General features: G+C 39.5%; 1 long non-coding RNA gene across 1 annotated transcript; it reads right to left on the reverse strand.

Moving 5' to 3' along the window:
- Positions 1 to 844: 844 nt before the first annotated feature.
- LOC122099350 lies at positions 845 to 18,127 on the reverse strand. Its single transcript, XR_006145913.1, has 3 exons — positions 18,117 to 18,127; positions 11,064 to 11,066; positions 845 to 940 (listed from the first exon to the last, which is right to left on the reverse strand). It is a non-coding gene; the product is annotated as an uncharacterized LOC122099350 (long non-coding RNA).
- Positions 18,128 to 20,966: the final 2,839 nt, after the last annotated feature.

Raw genomic sequence — 20,966 nt, forward strand, 5'->3', positions numbered from 1 at the left:
CCATATATTATTATATTTTTGTGATTAAAAAAAACTAGAGTAGACTTGGATCCATATTTTCACTGATAAGACATCCCGATTGCTCATATAGCCCATATGTGAATTGCAGATGGATAGGGTTCAAAGGAAGAAAAGTACATGAGTATATGTATGTGTGTGTGCACACGTCATGCACATATGCTGTTTAGCAACTGGCCTTTAGATATTTAGCACTGGGTTTGCAGTTTCCTAGGACTCTTCTTCAGCCTGTGAGCCTACAGTAACTATCAAGGGAAGAAGAGTAACTTGATGGACACCTGTTTGTTCTTCCACACGTTTCCAGAAACTGTATGTTTCCACAGAATCTATTTACCTCAAATTCAAGATGCTCTGTATGGATAGTTACAGTATAAAACACCATGGTCACAAAGGAGACATGTGAGGATCACATTACAAAGGTATTTACCATATATCCCTCAAATAACTAATACTCTATGTAGAGTATTTACCTAGCACACATACTTACAACACAGCCTGCTTCCATTCCCTCCAATTTATGACAAAGTTACTTTTAGTAAAAATATATCAAAGTGAAAGAAAAAATAGTAAAAGTTAAATACAGGCAGCTAAACTCTTTTGCTATTGAACTTTGTGAATGTAAACATGCCAGGTATACAAGCATTTTTAAGAAGTGATTTCTTTTTCTTTTTCCTTTCTTTTTAATTTTTGGTGTCAGTCTTGGGAATTGAACTCAGAACCTTGGCACTGTCTCTGAGCTTTTTTTTTTTTTTTTTTTTTGCTCAAGGTTGTACCCCTTGAGCCACAGCTCCACTTCTAGCTTTTTGGAGGTTAATCGGATATAAAAGTGTCACAGACTTTCCTGATTAGGCTGTTTTCAAACCATAATTATCAGACCTCTTCCTCCTGAGTAGCTAGGATTATAGGCATAAGTCACCAGCAACTAGCCAGAAGTGATTTTTGTAATAAAGCCAAAACATCTACAAGAGTTGGAAATTCAGGCAACCACAAAATCGTACGACTGATTTAATGTTTCCTTTTGTGGATGGTTTTCCTAACAATTGAAATTTGTATTTTAAAGATCAATTTGTATTTTAAAGATCAGGTAAATTTTTTAAAAATTGTATCATGAAGGAATCAGATTTGTGCTAGCCAAATAAAAGTACTGTATTCTATAGCTAGCACTGTTTACCATTTTAAATCTAAACACCAAAGTAGGCATTTAAAATTTGAATGGACATAAATCAAATTCTTTTCTTCATCTTTGTAATATCTATATTCTTCTTGCTTATTTCAAACCTACTATCCTAGAGACTGGAGGATGCACTTCATTAGATGTGAGCTTGAGCTCCAAGCTATTCTGAACTAGTCCAGAAACCAAGAATGCATAGCTAATTCCAAAAATGCTGGAGATGACTAGATACTTGGGGATTTTCCTAATTAACTTTCATGCAACGTTCAATGTTTATTAAGTGGCAAGTATAAATATACATAAATATGTAGCCAGCACATGTGTAACTGGAATTGAGTAGTGATCATAACAATTGTTTGGAGCTTAAACCAACAACAGATTTTCTTCAAAGAGCGTTTCATCACAGACGTGGTTTAGAATTGCTATCACCTGGTAATGATAAACAGTTGACTTGTAGTCAGATTTATTTCCGCTTTTGAATGCTCTAGGGACAATGCATCTCCGTGTTGCTCCCCAGGGATCCACCCCTTCGAGCACACACCCTCCTTCCCTCTCCAAGTTCTTTTTTTTTCCCCTCTCCAATTTCTACTAATGGATCTAATATGAACATAGAAACTCAATTTGCACCCAAGTTAAGAAGAGTACTGGAATAGATTCCAATCTTAGCATCTGCTGGATTTTTGACAGTTCCATTTAAAGACATAACTGGCTTAAAGGATCATAGTTGGCACATTTTCCACTTCAAAAAGTAGCATGCTTCCCTTATATGTAGAAGCTAGATTCAGCTTATGAATGTATAAGTAAATACATAGGGTGGTATGCAACTGTATACAAATATGTTAACTGACATGGTAGATTCAAAGGAGAACTCAAATAAATAATGTAATTCCTTAGAAAGGCAAAGGCAAAGTTCAACAAAATTAACACCCAGTTGACAGTTGACAGGGGTAGGGTGGGGTTAGGCCAAAGGTGGAGCCACACGAAGAGGAGAATGCTGTCAAGAATTCAGTGTAGAGACTGGGAATATGGCTTAGCAGTAGAGTGCTTGTCTAGCATGCACGAAGCCCTGGGTTCAATTCCTCAATACCACATAAGCAGAAAAATCCAAAAGTGGTACTGTGGCTCAAGTGGTAGAACGCTAGCCTTGAGCACAGACAGGCTCAAGGACAGTGCCCAGGCCCTGAGTTCAAGCTTCAAGACTAGCAAAAAAAAAAAAAAAAAAGTGTAAATCCTACAAAATTAAGAAGAATGAGGAAAGGGTTGGAAAGGGAAGAAGGTGAGAACGTTGAAAGGCATGACATTATTTAAGATGCACTGTATTCGTAAACTGCGGTGTTAAATTGCAACCCCTTTGTACAACTACTTCAAGATGAGGGGGAAAAAAAGAAAAGTTTATATTAATTTGACATTTAACTTATTTTTCCATAACTTCTGATCCTCCATTGATTCCAGAATTTCTCTGATGACTTTTGGAACCCATTTCTATGTTTAGCATGCTCCACATTAAGAGGTGAGCAGTACTCCATCTTCAATATCTGTAATTTACTATTTGAACTTCTATTTACTTCAAACGTTGTCCTTTCAAGCATTAGAGGCTAGATCTTGGGTTCTAGATTCTAATTTTTGGTTAGGAAACTTTGGTCCCATTCAAGAATGTCTTCAGAACACTTCAAGGATACTATCCGTTGTTGTTGTTGTGCATTTCTTTGCCCTGCCCCTCATCGTAGTCTTGCTTATTAGATATAAATCTGATTTTACCAAGGAGACAATAAGCCACAAGCTCTACCTAAAGCCTTATTTGCAAATAATAAGCCAACATACTCCATAGCTGAGAAACTGTGCTGCTATGCACCAAGAGTCAAGAATCACGAGTCTGTCTTGGCCTTTGGCACCCAAGATGACCGCACCGCAGTTGAGCCATCCCTGGGAACACAAACACACCTGTGCTTCCTATGTATGCACACCTGCCGAGTAATGAATACATTTGATCCCACAAGGACTTCCCTTACAAACCATTTCACTGTCACTGTTAACCTGTTAAATCCCTCTGTGATAGAGGTGCGTGCATCCCACACATACCTGTGGCGGGGATAAACAGGGGTCATGCTGGCACGAGCTCCCTTAACTTTCAAGAGCTGATGCTGAAGGTTGCAACGCTTCCTGACTTGTGTCCAATAATAATGTCACACCGGTGGTTTAACATCAGCATGGTAATCGGGTTTGCCTTATAGAAAATGGCAAAGGCCACAACTCAGAGCTTCCTGGACATTTCCGAGGATACCATTGGAGATCTACATCTGGCTCCACTTCACACAGGAAACTTCGACCACACTCTTGCCTCACCTGGCTTGAGTGTTGGTGAAAACTACAAGAATGCATATGTATGGGGACTTAGTCTATATTCTCTGTCCACAAAGTAGGCATAAAGACTGAAATGATGGCAAAGTGCTAGAATGTATAAACATTTACTTTTGTCTAGTGTCTAGTAGAAAGAAAGAAAGTAATGTCCTTGGAGCCGTGAATCTGCTCATTCAGAGACCCGGCAGGTACACTTCTGAGAAAAACTCAGTGACAGCTCTGGGGAGAAGGAAGGGACATGACAAGGAAGGGAGACACATCAAGGGACTAACAGAGGAGACTGAGCCATTCCTTCCACTGAGCCTGCAGGGCAAAAAGCAGGGAGATGCTCTTCATGGAGCTCACTGCCAAGAACTCTAGACAGAGTGGAAAACTTCCAGAAATGTGGCAAATCATGCAGGAACAGTGGTCTGTAAATACCTAGGCATCTTTCTCTCCATACGTTGCCACTCTATGGACCAAACCAACCAGAAAGCTCAGAAGCCCAGAGCTTAGGTGCTCCAGTTCACTGAGCTTAGCTCTCAGGAGGCAGAGCTGGACCCAGCCTGGACAAACACAGATCTGGGCACTAGAGGCCAACAACAACTCATCCAGATTTGTGCATTTTCCTTTCCCGTCAGTCTGCATCCCTTCCACCTCCACAGATCCTCAAGAATGAGGATGAAATTGAACCATTTATGTCTTCACATGTTTTGAAAAAAAGATTCTGATGGAAAGGAAGGCCATGAGAGAGAAAGACAGGACTTTGGAATAGATTCACCTGCTATGACTAATTTCAAGCAGAAGTGAAATCCAGGTTTTGAGGGTTTGTTTTTTTTTGTATTTTACATAGAAGATCCATATATATTTGAAAACGGACTAAATGAATAGTATGACTGTACTCTAGACTTAGTCTTTAACAGGCAAAATGAGCCTAAATCATAGCTGTGTTATTCCAAAATGATGAGAATCTGACAAATGAAATCAGGCTGTTCTGAATTACTTCCCTTGAATGAGTTAAGGATTCTGTAGATCTGCATCTCCTGAAGAAGAAAAACTGTCTCCACTTTTATTCCATAGGCACAAAAATGAAGATGATATACTCAAACATCATCATAGCCTTAAACTCATAAAATAGAACACCAACTCTGGCCTGCAGGATCACATAGCATGACAAGTAGTGTCTCCGCTCATGCCGTTGTTTAGTGTGTGAGTCCTCTGGCTCTATCACATCTGCATGAGGCCTTCCCCAGAGCCAATCAGAAGCCAGAGCCATATGATTTAAGAGGAGTAACAGAAATACAGCTGTTTTCTCTCCATGTCTCACGCCATCTTCCCTGGGTTTCTATCTCCAATTCTTGTAAGGTACCCTGTCATATTAGATCAGGGCACCAACCCTCCTGACTTTATTTTAATTAATGGCCTCCTTAAAGAACTTGTCTCCAAAGTTCTATTGTCTTTCCGAGGTACTTATGGTTCAAGCCTTAACAGATGACTTTTTTTTTTTTACAGAAATGTGTAGAAATATTTATTAGTAGTGACATATTTGGACCTGAACTATAAACACAAATACTGATCTGAAGTTATCAATATGGTAAATACTTTAGGGCAAAATATTATTTTTTTAAGGAGACTGAATACAACTATAGGGAAGTCCTGCTTCTGTTTTTTTTGTGTGTTTGTTGCATTTTTTTTAGTTTTGTTGTTGTTGTTTATAACAAATCTTCTCTCCTTTCTCCTCCAGTTCCTCCGTAAAAGCTTCAGGGCAAAGTGGCGCTGTGGCTCAAGTGGTAGAGCGCTCACCTTGAGCTGAAGAGCTCAGGGTCAGCACCCAGGCCCAGAGTGTAAGCCCCATGGTTGCTCATAAAGCCACATTTGAATCCATTTTGAAAATATCTGAAGATGAGGTTGATGGTCTGTACCATCACTTTGTGCTCCTTTTGGCCCTGGCCAAATCTTACTATGTATTTAGTTTCCATGCTGCAGGTTGACGTCTGAAATTTTGAGAGAAGAATCTCAGGTAAGGGTTTCAGCAGGACCAATGCATACCTAGGTGTGGCAAGGAACTAACAGATGACTTTTGTGAGCACACAAAATTCAGCTCCCAACCGTCAGTATCCGTCTTTTCTCCCTTGTCATGCATGCCTTGGTTTCCGCAGGAAGGGCATTCTTCACAGGTCTGCCCTGCCTTCACTTCCTTGAAGCGCATCAGCCCTGGCTCCTTTCTTTCAACCCAGGCCTTCTACTTTCTAGTATTGTTGCCACATCATCAGACAGATTATAGTGGGAAAAGACATGGGTCCTTTTAGCTTGTGAGAACAATAATCTCATGAGGAACAGGTGCTTTCTGGGGATGATAGGAATCCTGAGATATGAACTAGAATGGCAAGAATTCCAGGCATCATTAAAGCAGCACATAGAAATGATGAAGGGAATGTGGAGGCCTTTACTTAGCTGCAAAAAAGGAAGGTTGCAGGGATTGAGTCCTTACCAGTTTCTTTGACAGAGGCAACTGCCTGGGTTCAGTTCAGAACAGTCCTTATTTAGAGTTTCTAGACTAAGGTCTCTTTTAATATTAAGACCTTGTGATCCATCTAGAAAATGTCTAGTGTCAGGGAATCTTGTGACGACTTTGTATGCACAGGCAACAAACTAGATATGATACACATATCTTCTATACCTTTCTTAAGGCTTCTTTTGTTGTTCTTAGCCTTCAAAGGACTGGCTCAAAGCTGGGAATGGTGGCACACACCTATAATCCCAATACGTGGAATGGGCAGGCACTGAGGTTAGGAGTTTGACACTAACATGGCGAGGGAACAGAATATACTGCATTTAGCAGTTTACTTGATTTTTAATAACTTTTAAATTTGAAGAGCAAAGTTATGTCAGCCATTATTTATGCTCCCAGGTTTGAAGCAGGCCTATCAAAATCTCCAAATTTCAAGTCTTTGCAGCTGTAATAGGAACTGGGTTTCCAAGACAGAAGTCGGCTCTGGCATTCCCCAAACAGAGGATATATAGCAATAGGTGAAGTGGTTAGCACGTATCACAGAAACGGTGTCCCTATCTCACAGTGGCTAAAGACACTGAGCATGCTGTTTCAGAGGTTTCGTTCATGTATTGTTTGTTTTTTTATCTTGATGCATGTTCTTACAAGGTGTTATGTTCTAAATATTTGCTTCCCCTTGAAGTTTGTATGTCATATCAAATTCCCACATTAACAGTCTTTAGAGATAGGACCTTTGGGATGTGACTCGGCCCTGAGTGTACAACCTTCATGAACTGAATTAGTTACCTTAGTAAAAGTTTGGGGGGGCACTATTTTATCCTCCCATCACGTGGGGAGGTAGTGCCGTCAAGAAGCAGAGAGTAAGCCCAGCCAGACTCTGAATCTGGCCTGCCCAGACCCCAGAACTGTGAGCAAAAATAATTCTGCTATTTATGCAAGATATTCTCTACATATATACAGTATGGCCAATATGTGGGAGGCTGAAGTAGGATAAGCAAGAGTTTAAGGCTAGTTGGGCGATCTAGCAAGACCCTATCTCTAATGTATACACATAGATAAATAATCTCATCTAAGGAATTCTGTTATAGCAGCCAAAATGAATAAAGACACTACAAGATTTAGGATTTTTTGTACCTTAGAGGTGAGTAGTATTGCACTAGGGACATGGTTCAAAGTGAGCACGTGTAAGGCTTTGAATTAAACCACAGAACCATCCAAACAACAAAACACATTGACTCGAGTCTATAATTCTAGCTCGATGGGTAATAGAGATAGGGAGGATCATGGTTCAAGGTCACCGTTCAAAGCCAGCCTAGGCAAAAAGTTTACAAGCCATACGACAACCAACAGTAATAACAAAAAGCTGGGAGTGTGTATTTGTCTTTAAAGCTCCATGGGAAGTATAAATAGGAGAATCACAGTCCAGGCCAGCCCAGGTATAAACATGAGACTGTATCCTAAAAATAACTAAAGCTAAATGGATGGAAGTAGTAAGCAGCTCAACTGGTAGAATGCCTGCTTAGCAAACACCAGGCCTTAAGTTCAAAACCCCTTTACCTGCCACCCCCCAAAAAAATGAGATCCATGAGATTCATAACATCAGACATTGCCTCACAGAGTGACTAAGTCTTAAGAAATACTACTTGAGGATTTGGGGCCTTGCCTCTAAATTAGATATATCCCAGAAAGAAAAGCCAATAATTTACACTTGAGTCAGAAGTAGGAGAGTTCTACCTCTTGTCTGGGTCTCTTTGCTCTGCTTCCACTTAGAGTGATAATTCTCATCCTAGACATGATTCTAATAAACCCATGTATTTGGATTTCCTGGAATTTTCTGACTGTGAATATGGACTGGTTTCCAAAACCTTCCATACTCCATCTGGCCTGTGAATGGGCATTTTCCATGATGTGAGAGGAAGGAACTCAGGTGGCTGTGTAATGTCTGCAGCGAATGCAGCTTCTACGCAAGCGGCAGGAGATTTATTCTCACCAAGAGAGATGCAAGCTGCCAAATTCACCGTGTAATTTATAAACTGAGTCAAATAGGATGAAATAAGAACTAAGAGAACAACCCAGTTGGCCAGAAAGTATCCTACATCTAATTCCAAATATTGTTTGAAGCCAAGTTGAATAATCTCACGATCTTCCAGATCTCATTGATTGTTAGGAATTGCTACAAATCACTGAGTCCCTCCCTCCTCCTTTCTTTCCCCCTTCCTTCTTTCTCTCTTCCTTTCTTTCCTCTCTTCCTTTCCTTCCCTCCTGTTTCTTCAGTTTTAGCTCCTACCTGTAGTAATTTCTTTGGACTGCCAAGAAAATAATTGTTGAGGACATACCATGAGTCAGATATTATAAAATGAATGAAACAAAATCATTTTACAAAACCTCTTTTCAACAACCACTCCATAAAACTTCCCTAAAACCAGTCCATAAAACTTTCCCCTACTTTGAGCTTAAATCTTCTCAGATTAAGAGCAATCTTGGCTCTTGTCATACTATGGTCAGTGGCATGCGTACTAATGACAATGGCTAAAACAGGATGGGAGAGAAGGCAGCTACCTCTACCCTTGACTTTATCAATGATCTTTTTTTTTTTTTTAAATTTTATTTTATTTTATTTGAGAACATACTGTACAGAGGGGTTACAATTACATGGGCAGGATAATGCATACATTTCTTACCAAGCATTGCAGCCTCCTCCTTTGTTTACCCTTCACCTCCCTTCCCAGCCTCCCCCCTCCCCCCCACCCAATCATACCCCCCTCCCCCCCCCCCACACCGACATTGTAAAGCTGGTTTTGACATGACATTTTGTACTTCTCATTGTTGCAACAGGTCCACCTGTATCCTTAAACGACTTGTTTGTCCCCGTCTCCTCCACATGTTATACTGACATCAAATATAGTGAAAGCGGGGGTTACACTGTGGGGGAGGGACATACAATGCAACAAAGAAATAATCTTATAAATGCGTTAGAAACACATGCATGAAAGAAACAAAAACATTAAAATACATATTTGAGGGTTCGTTTTCCTAACATCACATTATCTGACTTTTTCCGCTTGACTCATACCTATACTAGATATTGCAAATAAGGGAAACCATGGGACCTATGTTTCTTTGGGCCTGGCTTACTTCACTTAATATAATTTTTTCCAAGCCTTTCCATTTCCTAACAAATGGGGAAATGTCATTCTTTCTGATGGAGGCATAGAATTCCATTGTGTATATATACCACATTTTCTTGATCCATTCATCTACTGAGGGGCATCTGGGTTGGTTCCAGATCTTAGCTATGGTAAATAATGCTGCAATAAACATAGTTGTGCTGGTAGCTTTAGTGTGGTCTTGTTTGTAAACATTAGGGTAAATGCCCCAAAGTGGGATTGCTGGGTCATAGGGGAGTTCTATGTGAAGTCTTTTGAGGAACCTCCATACTGCTTTCCAAAGTGGTTGAACAAGTTTACATTCCCACCAACAATGAAGTAAGGTTCCTTTCTGTCCACATCCCCTCCAGCATCTGTTGTTGTTAGAGTTCTTGATTTTTGCTGTTCTAACTGGAGTGAGGTGATATCTCAATGTTGTTTTGATTTGCATTTCTTTTATGGCTAGGGATGTTGAACATTTCTTCATGTGTCTATTGGCCATCCTTCTTTCTTCTTCAGAGAAGCTTCTCTTTAAGTCTTTCGCCCACTTACTTATTGGGCAGTTGTTTCTTTGAGGATTTGTTGTTGGATGGTTTAATTTTTTGAGCTCCAAGTATATTTTAGATATGAGAGGAATTAACTAAAGAAGTGAAGGACCTCTATGATGAAAACTTTAAAATCTTGAAAAAGGAAATCAACACAGAACTTAAAAAATGGCAAAACCTCCCATGCTCCTGGATTGGAAAGATTAACATCGTGAAAATGGCAATACTTCCCAAGGCTATCTACAAATTCAACGCAATACCTATCAAAATTCCAACCTCATTCTTCAAGGAAATAGAAGAGGCAATCCAAAAATTCATATGGAACAATAAAAGACCCCGAATAGCAAAAACGCTCCTCAACGGAAAGAACACTGCTGGAGGAATATTAATACCAAATTTCAAACTCTACTATAAAGCCATAGTAATCGAAACAGCATGGTATTGGCTTAAGAACAGACCTCAGGACCAATGGAATAGAATTGAAAACCCAGAAATGAACCTACAGACCTATAGCCGTCTAATCTTCGATAAGGGAGCTAAAACAATAGAATGGAAGACAGACAGCCTCTTCAGTAAATGGTGCTGGCAAAACTGGTTAACTACATGTAGAAAACTAAAGCTAGATCCTTATATATCACCCTGCACCAGAATCAACTCCAAATGGATCAAAGACCTTGAACTCAAAGCAGACACTCTGAAAACATTACAGGATGGAATAGGAGAAACCCTGGGTCTCCTTGGCTCAGGCCGAAATTTTCTGAATAGAGACCCGGAAACACAACAAATCAAAGAAAGGTTGGACAAATGGGATTGTATAAGGTTGCAGAGCTTCTGCAGGGCAAATGACATAGCTAGCAAGATCAATAGAAAGCCCACGGACTGGGAGAAGATCTTTACTATCAATGATCTTGACAAGAACTCTGATCTACAAGAGTGTCACACGTGGAAAAGAGGAAGGGGGCAGGAATAAATGCTTGCTCAAATTCTCTGATTATATTACTTGAAAAAGAAAAAAAAAAACATTATCTGTGATGACAATGAGAAGAACTAAATCTCCAAAGTCAGAAATGTTAAAATGAAAAACAACAATTTGGCCCCTTGAAATGCTTGTTCATCTAGCTATTTGCAATAAATATCCTATTTCCTCTAGTGTAAAATATTTAAATTATTTTTCTAGGTCTGGCCTTTGCAAGAGTAAAATTAATGTAAGTGGAGACCATCCTGTAGACAGACACACACACACACACACACACACACACACACACACACACACACACACACACACACACACACACACACACACACACACAAAATCTGCAGAGAATCATCGCCACCTGCTGGTTTAAAGTGATGCTGCATGCACATGGTAATGAGGGAAAATTGTTACACCAAGGCTTGACCCAGTATAAACTCTGGAGCATTCGTTTTAACCAGAAGCTGAGTTTTCAAACCTTGACCAGATTAATTTTAGCCAATTTTCATTTTTACTTTTATACACATTGTTCATCCCTGCTATATATCTTTCTCCAAAAATCAGGCCAATAATACAGACACAGGTTCTTTTTATTCAGCTATCATTAATCAACCAAACTGCTCATCCACATGCCAGCACTTCACATCTTCCAGTTCTAAAATGGAACCATATGGAGAAAATTAAGTATTTACTGAATTCTGTTAAGAAAGGCTTTGTGGATAGGTATAATATGCCCTTTTAGAGACTGGGCATGGAAATATACAAAGTTCTCCTGATCGCTCCTTAGGGATCTATCTGGGATACCGAGATCAGGAGGATTGTAGTTCAAGGCCAGTCCAGGCAAAAATTTGAGATCTCAAAGCTGGGCATGGTGACATGAACCTGTGATCCCAGACATGAAAGAGATTGAGATCAGGAGGATCAGAACCAAGGCCAGCTCAAGCCAAGAAGAACCACTGGTTCAAAGTATAGAGTCCCTGCTTTGCAAGCACAGAGCCTTGAGTTCAAATCTTATCAAAAGGAACAAAAGAAGAAAAAACACAGAAAGTTAAGTATCAATCAGGTAAGACAAACGATCATACTTTAAGAACCTGAACCTCAGGTGTAGGCCAGAGAAGATGTTATAGAACATCATCCAGCAAAATGCCACGGATTTTGATGAGATTAAGAGGTGGTAGACAAAAGAAGAGCAGGAATTTAAAAATAGAGGCAGAAGAATGCTGAGAATATATTCTTAGTTTTAAAAAAGAAAAAAAAATCTTTGGGAAACAGCAGGAGGATTAATTTAACCACGTTGGACTTTTTAAGGGAATACTTTTAAGATAAGGCAGGAACAGGAACTGGAGACACAATTAGATGATTCAGTAAAAGAACAGATAAGAATTGAGCTTATTCTGGTAAACAATCAGGAGGTATTAACAGTTTCTGGGGAGGAAAACGAAATGATAAGCACTATGTTTTATGAAGACTCACCTGGCTATTGTACAAGACAAAGTGACTATAAGATGTACAAAGCTGCCCTGGCTGTCAGAGATTTTCAAAAGAGCATTTTTTAAGAGTATTTGTTGAGGTGATGATTGTAAAAGGAAATGTAGGAAGGAATTTAGCACTTGGATATACTTCTCTATCAGTGAATATATACAAATCTAAAGTAATTCTGTATATTATATCAAGAGAGTGTTCACATTTAAGAAAAGAGAAAAGAGGGGAAGGATCCAGAAAAGAACAAGATTCTGACCAAAAATAATAACAGTGGGTTAAAGACTCCCAGCGACTTCTAGAAGAATAAAAATTGAGAAATGAGTTGGTTAAATCATGACACATTGGAATCATGCACAAACAGTAAATTGGTTAACTTATTGGCTTATGATTTAATTTTCTTGTCATTATAGAGGTTTGGGCAGGAAGGAAGTTAGATTCTGTCTTCCCTACATGTGACTATGAATATCATTGGAGAAAGAATGCTCTACAACATTGACTTTAATCATGGATTTTATTTTTTACTTATTTCATTTGACTTATGGGTACACTATAATTTTTCATATTCCTTTTGTTGGATATATGAGTTGTAGCCAGCTCTTCATTGTTTTCAAATAAGAGTGTAGTAAGCAGCATGTAGCTAGGTAATTATGTATATTTAGTATATTTTCTAAAATTAACTTCTAAAAATGTTCTTGAGAATTTTGTTCCAATTAATCCACAGCAGAAATATGTGAACAATTTCTTAGTAATTGGGTTGTTTTCTTTAAAAATAAATCCTGTCAGCTGGCGCTGGTGACTCAGACTGTAATCCTAGCTCTTTGAGAGGCTGAGATCTGAGGACTGAAGTTCAAATGTAGCCTGAGCAGACAAATCTGAGCGATTCTTTTTTTTTTTAAATTTTATTTTATTTTATATGAGAACATACTGTACAGAGGGGTTACAATTACATGGGCAGGATAATGCATACATTTTCTGAGCGATTCTTATCTCCAATTAACCTGGAGAAAGCCGGAAGGGCTAGCCTTGAACTCAAAAGGATAAGCAAGAGCTCAAGGACCTGAGTTCAAGAGGAAAGAAGAAAAGAAAAAGAAAGAAAGAAAGAAAGAAAGAAAGAAAGAAAGAAAGAAAGAAAGAAAGAAAGGAAGGAAGGAAGGAAGGAAGGAAGGAAGGAAGGAAGGAAGGAAGGAAGGAAGGAAGGAAGGAAGGAAGGAAGGAAGGAAGGAAGGAAGGAAGGAAGGAAGGAAAGAAAGAAAGGAAAGAGAAAGAAAAAAGAGGGAAGGAAGGAAGGAAGGAAGGAAGGGGAGAAGGCCATTAATCTGAAAGATAAAACATGTGCTTATTCAAATATACAATTATTTGAATAGCAATAGGGTTGTATACTTATTCTGTTTATTAATTTTTGATGTTGTTCAAACATTCTGCTCTCATTAGCTTCACAATTCAGTTAAGTTCTCTGAGAAGCAATCATTAAGCCAACGTTAGCTCTCCAGGAGGCAAGGCTCAAAATAAAGTTTGGAATTCAAGGACCAGGTAGAAAACAGGCTTCAAAGTTGCATTTCAGGTCAGAATTATGAAGTTCTGGGTCGTTCTTCACAGACACTTGACCAAGAGTTGGAAGCACAGACAGATCTCTTGGGTATAGATAGCTCTTGGACATTAAATTTAAGTGAAAAGTTTCAAAGGGCTCTGGGTTATCTCAGAGTTCTTGAGACAGTAACCAGATGAGAAACTCTCTATCGAACAAGAAAGATTTGCAGGATGGGAAGGGGAAACAAAGGAGGAGGCTACAATGCTTGATAAGAAATGTACTCATTATCTTGCTCATGTAATTGTAACCCCTCTGTACAGTATTTTCACAATAAAAATAAATAAAAATTAAAAAAGAAACTACATTCTTAAAAAAAGGAAAGATTTGCAATAGAACTTGCACTGAAAAATTTTGTAACAATGAACTATTTTATATAAAATTAAAGAAGGTTGAGAAGGTCATAGCTTAACTACCTGGGTGATACTGATCAAAAAGCATTATCTTCATAAACTGATTTATTAAATGATAACTCCTTTGTACAAGTACATAAAGATAATTTAAAATGTTGAAACCCAATTAATAAATGGGCTAAACATTTAAAGAAAAACTTCTCAGAAGAAGTAAGAATGGCCAATAGACACACAAAAAAGTTTTGATTTCTCTGGCCACAAAAGAAATGCAAATCAAAACAACATTGAGATGTGGCTGAAGAGAACTCTATTCCACTGTTGGTAGGAATGTAAAATTGTTCTACCACTCTGAAAAACAGTATGGAGGTTCTTCAAAAGACTAAATAGAGCTTCCCTATGACCCAGCAATTCTACTCCTAGGCATTTATCCAATTGACCAAAAACCAGCCACACTAAAGCTACTAGCACAACCATGCTCATTTCAGTATTTTTTACTATAGCCAAGATATGGAATCAACCCAGATGCTCCTCAGCAAACAAATGTATCAACAAAATGTGATATATATATATACATATATATATATGGAATTCTATGCTTCCATCAGAAAGAATATTTCCCCATTTGCAAGGAAATGGAAGGACTTAGAAAAATTACATTAAGCTAAGCAAGCCAGACCAAAGAAACATAAATTGCATGGTTACCCTCCTTTGTAGTAATTAGGATTGAGTAAACACAATGGATGGTAAAAGACAAAACATTATACTTGGACATGATAAGTTAAACAGTTATACGCTAAACATTTATACATTGAGACCAAAGGAATATATTCTTAGGAGAGGATCACAGGGTTCAATAGCTATGTGCATAAGATATATAAAATTGTTTATCAAAATGAACTCCAAGAAATGGAAACAAGAGGGTTTTTTGTTATTTTATCTGCCCCTCCCCACTTTGTCACTGTTTTTTATTTCTGTTCCTTTGATCTTGTATGTAAGTTTATCTATTTAGGGAGGGTAAAGAGAACACGGAAGTGGTAGGACAAAGGGTGAACTACTTCAGCATGATACTCACTAGACACTGTATTGCAAATGAACTATAGAACTTGAGGGGAAGGGAGGGAGGGAAAAACCTAGGAGAAAACAGGGAAGAGGTGACACTGTACAAAAAGAAACGTACTCATTACCTGACTTGTGTAACTATAGTCCCTCTATATATCACTTTTGCAATAAAAATATAAAAATAAAAAATAATTTTTAAAATGGTGACAAAAGCAAAAGAAGATATAACTACTGTTTTACTTCCATGGTCATTGATCAGTCGACACATGAACCCAGGTGGCTTCCTTCCTTCTCCAGCCTCCCTCCCTCTTTGTTTCTTCTCCCTTCCTGCATATCTTCCTTTTCCTTCTGCCTTTAATGCTTCCTATTTAAGAATTCTGTAGAAGGTATATACATCTACCATACATTCAGAAAATAACTAAAAATTAGTGTTCCCCTTGAGAAAAAAAGAGAGTATTTTCATACTTTTGCTCTTCACAACCAAGTTAAGAGGTTCAATATCTAGGAATTTGAAAGTCTATGAATTACTAATGCTTAAACTTTTGTGTATTCAAAAGTGATAAATATTTGTTTAAAATATTTAAGCATGTGGTAAGATTTAGGTTTGTGCTAAATGCCTATAATCTTAGCTACTAAAGAGGCCAAGATAAGAAGGATATTGGTCCAAGACCAAATGAGGCAAAAGTTAGCAGGACACTATCTCAAAAACAAGCTGGGCATGGGAGGGCACACTTGCAGTCCCAGCTACTTCTGAGGTAGAAATAGAAAGATCACTAACAGACTAGCACAGGCAAAAGTAAGAGACCCTACCTATAAAACAAACTAAAAGCTAAAGAACTAAGAGAGTGGCTCAAATCCTGGCCTACCAAGTTTGAGGTCCTGAATTCAATTCCCAATACTGAAAGATTGAGGCAACACAGAATTGTACAAAGTCCAGAGCAAAAGTGACTCAGGTATGCACATTAACAGGGAAAGGAAGTCTCATCTGCTCCTCCCATGGGGTGAGAGAGTGAGCAGTACCCTCACAGACATGCTTCTAAGCATATACACACATGCAAATGAAGTAGGGAGGTCAAGTCTGCCCAGCACCATGGTCACATGGTGGATGGCAGGGTCTGGCATCTTGTCTTCATGCTAGGGGAAGGAAATGCCCCACCTCCCATGTGATTCCTGTGGACCTGCCCCCCCAGCTGTCCCCCACCCCCCCCACCCCCCCCCCACCCCCCCGCCACATGAGAAGAAATTACCAGTAGAATTAGCAGGACTTGTCTCTTATGGGTCCAATCACGTTCCTCAAGAAATTGTAGTTAAGTCCTAATCCTTGGTACTTGTGAGTGTGACCAGTGTCTTTATAGAAGCAGAAGAGAGATTGAAATGCAATAACACATTGAAGCATCAGCAAGCCAGGTAACACCATGAAAAAAAAAACAACAACAACAAACAACCAGGACTGCCAGAAACTAAGAGAAAGGCACAGAATAGATTCTCCCCTAGGCTTCAAGGTGTCATGACTACCTTGCTGACACCTTGATTTTGGATTTCTGGCCTCCAGAATGGGAAAGAATAAACTTTAGTTATTTTGAGCAACCAGTTTGCAGGACCTCATTAGACAGCCCTAGGAAATGAACAGAAGCCAGTTGGTAGGAGTGGCCAGGAGGAGATGGGGATCAAAGATGGCCAAGAGGTATATGGCTTAGGCTGTTGAGTGGATGCTGGTGTTGACAACTGTTAAGGATGGATATAGAAAACATAGGAGGAATCATGGGGTGGGGCTAGGCACAAGTGAGGGGTTCAGTGTCTGATGGCAGATCATGGTGCCTACTGTCCACCTGTTTAGATAGGCCCAGTCAGTACTTAGAAGTTTAAGCTGAAGGACGGCTGCAGGAACTGGAGGTGTAGGTGAATGACTCTAAAAAGTTTGAAATGTGTTCAGATTCAAACTGGAAAATCTGCACCCTTTGTCTAAGTAAGAGAGTATACTCTGACAGAGATGTTAGTGTTTCCATAAGCAAACCAAGAAAGCCCTTCATTAGTACTATTAAGTCCATTTCCCAGTGAGCAAGAACCCCTTTCTCAGCTGCTCCAGTCTATGGAAGCCAGCACAGGCCATAGAGGGAGGGATAGGCAGCAAGACATCCCAGAGCATGTGGGAAAGTCCTATGGGAAGGGATGGGAATGGGGTCAGGGGCTGGTGGGCTTGACTCTGATTGATGGATTCTGCAGAGCCTTGGCTTCTCTCTGTGAAATAAACAGAAAGGAGGAAACCAAAATAACTGCACAGTCAGTTCAAGCCTTTTCCTTTACGAGGGGGCAAATCAGACACAGACAAGGTAAGTAGTTTACTCAAGGTCACAAACAATTGACTCTTGGAACTGGAATTTAAAAAGGGCCTTTTTCATTACAGCCTTTCTATGGTGTCTTTCAGTCTTTGAAGCCTATGCTTATAAAAGCAATTTATAAATAGAATGGGATGATAGAAGCTTCTAAGAAGCAACATCCACTGCAAAAATTGCCATTGAAAGAGAACTGATTGGAATTCATCAGGCTCACAATTTAGAGGCCTCACATTAATTCTGGGCACTGGAGCAAAACCTACAGGGTAATTGTTTGAGTGCAGGTCAGCCAGGTGGATTGCTTCTTTACATCTTCAAGAACATTCCAGAACTCTGTCAGAACCCTTTCGTTTTAAACACTGGGCTGTGTGTCACTAATGATCCCTGTTATGATTGGGAACTGTGCCCAACTTACTCCTACCCCAGCTGGGAAACACACACACACACACACACACACACACATGGATACAGCTTCCTTACCCTAAAATCAGCATCCAGATGTTATAGAGAGAAACAGCCCATTGCTTCCCCAGGTGATACGTTCACTGAAAATCAGCTTCCCCCAGGCCACCTTGAGTGGGGCTTCCAAGCCTGAGCTGGACTTATGGTATGTCTGGCAAGTGAAGGGAGAGCTAGTGAGCACCTCGCCCCCATCAGCTCCCAGAAACAGATGTAATTATGACCAAGGGCTAGTTGCTGATGGCTGAGGGGCAGGAAGTTTCTTCTTTGGGAAACAAGCAAGAAAGAACATAGCATCTTCCTTGCCACCCTCTTCCCCTTCTTTCCGCTCTCATTTTCTCTATTTTAAACCATCCATTTGCCTCTGGGCCTCCTTTCCCTCTCTCTTTGTCTTCATTTTTACTTTCCCTCTGTGCTTCTCTTTCTCTTCCCTATTTTCCTCTACCATGTCTCTTCTTCCTAATTCTCTCCCAACCCTGACCTTTCTTCTACTGGATATTTGAAGAGGAAGTCAGTTTAAATCAGAGCAAGTTAATACATTCAGTGTCTTGAAAAGACAAGTTCTACGATAATGGAGGGGAAGGGAGTCTTCCTCTCACAAAAGGATAGAGATCAAATGACCGTGGGCTGGTCACTATGGGATGAGGAATCCCGAAGCCTAGGAAGATACAGCAAGCTCCATAAAGGCAGTGCCAGGTAGTCCTTTGAGTGGCCAAACATGGAGCTCACCAGAATTCAATAATCCTAGTTCTTACCTCCATTCCAATTGAGATGGAAAATTGAGTATGTGCAGAAAGACATAGAATGAGTAGAAATGCTACCTACAAGTGTGTAATGAAGATTCTTAATGCCATTAAACTATACACTTAATAATAGTTACAGTGTTAAGTGCTACAATATGCCATTTTGTCACCAGTAAAAATTAAGAGCATAGGAATTAGTATGGATCCAGAAAGAACATGAAGTCAAGGCTATTGGAAGGAGAAGCCACAAGTGTGTGTGTGTGTGTGTGTGTGTGTGTGTGTGTGTGTGTGTGTGTGTCTGTGTCTGTGTCTGTGTCTGTGTCTGTGTGTGTAAATAGTTATATAACATAGCTTTTCTAGTTTGGATCTGGATTCTCCTCATCCTGAGTCTCATCTGTTGAAGTTGCTATGAGGTGATTGAATCTTAAGGGTTCTGATCTAATAGATGGGTTAATGGAATTAAGCTGGAGTGAACCATTGGGATGGGACCTTGGAAGGTGGGGCTTGATAAAGAATATTGGTTACCAGAGGCATACCTTTAACAAATCTTGTTTCCAGTCTCTTCCTCTTTCTGTCTCCCTCCTGAAGCTAGATGCCCTTCACTATGTCCCTCCGCTATGATTCTCTGCCTTATACAAGCCCAGAAGCAAGAAAGCCAGCTGACCACGGACTCAAACCTCTGAATCAGTGAGCAAAAATCAATCTTTCCTCCTTTACATTTTGTATTTGTCACAGAGATCAAAACACTGGTGAACATAATAGCCAAATTCACATGGAAGAAATAAAATCTTGAGGATAAGACCTTTTGAGACATGTCAGTAAAAAGGCATCATACCCAGGTGTCTGTCCAGGTGTCTGAAGTGTTAGCTAAACCGCTAAGTCTCTGTTCAGTAGGACTCCTTTCCTAAAGCCAAGAAAAAAAAATACAGCCAAGTGTCATCACTATGGAGTGACAGAAAACTTGGTTAAAATATTATAAAGGTATTCAATATCCTCAGAGCCTGATCAACCAAAACTCAATAAGATACCCTCTCTGAAAATATTTATCTAGGCAGGAGACAATAAAACCAGAAGGATCTTGTGATGAAATCTGTTTTAATTCCACGTGTCAAATCTCACCTTAATAAATAATGAGTTAGCATAGAAATAAACCCTTGGTTTCTAAAGCTGAAACTTTGGAATTTTGCCTGGAGCCAATCATTATTAGCCTAAATCCTGTACCAGTCATAGGTCACATGTATCCAGCAGGCACCCTTTACTGGCTTTTATGGATGTTAATTAACTGCTCCATTATTGGCAGGCAATTCAGACACACTCAGCTAGAAATGCCAGCTGCTTCACCAAAGCCATGATGTGTCTGAGCCTTGCATAGAGGGCTGTAAAATCATAGTGGCATGTCGACACAGTAGAACAACTCAGGACAAGTTTAGATTGGGTAGCATGGATATGAATGGCTGTTTCCTACCCTGAACTCATTTTATTCCTAACCTTTCCTAACCACCTGGATAGCCAGCCACCTGCTGGATACTAACCTAAGAAAGTGCTGGTCTTTTCCTGTCATCCAGGCCTTTGTAGTTAGATTGACAATGTGCTCTTCCATTCTTACAGGAAGTAAAGCCTTCCATTTGCATAAAATGTTTCAAGGTTACCACAGTCCACCATGGGTTAATTCTGTTCCTATAAAGCAGGTAATGGGGCTAGAGTTACTATCTTCAACTGAGAAAAAAAAGTTTCAGGAAGATTTGAAAATTTTCCTAAATGACATAAGAGAGCTGGGACCTGAAGATTTCCAATCTGTGTTCCCTAGTGCTCAACTGGCCTCTTTCCATTGCCCGTGAGCCCCCATGTTCCCTGTCTTGACACCTGTCTTGACATAGCGTCTGGTTGGCCTGCACATATTATTCTTATGGTAGTAAAACACATTTAACATCATCTTATAATGGTAATAAATACATTCACGTTGTTGTGTTTCCTTTACATCTATCCATCTCCAGAACCCTTTTCTCATTCCAATCTGAAACAGTGGCCTTTAGGCAATATGTCCCATATATCTCTTCACCCATCCCTTAATTACCCTGTTCTACTGTCTAGTTCTATGAGTTTGTACTTAAACTTCAGATAAAAGCTGGTAGAAGTAGAAAAAAATCCAAGGAGCTGCTTACTCCCAAAACTGAAATCTCAAGCAATATGATAGAATAAATAAAATAAAAATAGAATCCGATTTTAGAACACACACACACACACACACAC

Source organism: Dipodomys spectabilis, unplaced genomic scaffold, assembly GCF_019054845.1.
Source record: "Dipodomys spectabilis isolate Male_0828 unplaced genomic scaffold, ASM1905484v1 ptg000001l, whole genome shotgun sequence".
Lineage (NCBI taxonomy): Eukaryota > Metazoa > Chordata > Mammalia > Rodentia > Heteromyidae > Dipodomys > Dipodomys spectabilis.